We start from the raw sequence: 819 nt of genomic DNA, 5'->3' as shown, positions 1-819 counted from the left end.
CTTTCTAAAATTTCATTTCATATAGCAGATATTACTTATATGTATCATATATCTGTCTATACATGTGACCTACAAAACAGAAATCTCAAGTTTTTCTCTGATGCACAAGATACTTGTTCCGAAATGCTAAAGAAAAAATCCTGCACAGAATCGCGGATACAGTGAGAATCTATAAATCACATCATGGAAATATAGAGGGAAAACTATGAAATATCCGACAGCATATGACTTTTTTTGTATTTCGCTATTTACTGGAAGTGTCGAGTATTCTGGATCTCCCATATCACGTTATGTCAACTGGTATGTTAGTTTTCTCCCGCTGTAAGCTTTCTTACATAGTCTAAGTGTTCAGTATCTTCATGTTTAATATTCTGAAGGACAAGCAACGAAGGGGATCAGCATGCACACATAGAAATCACATGTGCGTGTCATTTGTTTTTATTCGCTCTCTTTCCACTGTTATTCTCAATTTCTTTTTTCTTATTTCTCTTAGTCTCTTTCTCCCTCTTCCACTCTCTATCTCTCACTCTTTCTTATTCTTCTATCTCATTCTTCTTCTTCCCTTCTATTTGCCTTTTCCGCCTCCCCCCTTTGCTTCTTTTCCTTGTTTCCCCAATACCTTAACCCCTCCATCTCTTCTCCCCCCCCCTCTCTCTCTCTCTCTCTCTCAATACCCTGCATTAAAGCTTTCTCACAAAGACCCATACTATACAATTCCACTAATCAACCTTAAGTCGGGTCTTCAGTTCTCTAAGAGCCAGAAGTGTCGACCAAAAATGGCCATATCACTATCTGTCATTCTGAAAGCATCTTTGGAAT

This window comes from Penaeus monodon, chromosome 27 (genome assembly GCF_015228065.2).
Source record: "Penaeus monodon isolate SGIC_2016 chromosome 27, NSTDA_Pmon_1, whole genome shotgun sequence".
Taxonomy (NCBI): domain Eukaryota; kingdom Metazoa; phylum Arthropoda; class Malacostraca; order Decapoda; family Penaeidae; genus Penaeus; species Penaeus monodon.
Note: the sequence above shows the minus strand (reverse complement) of the source record.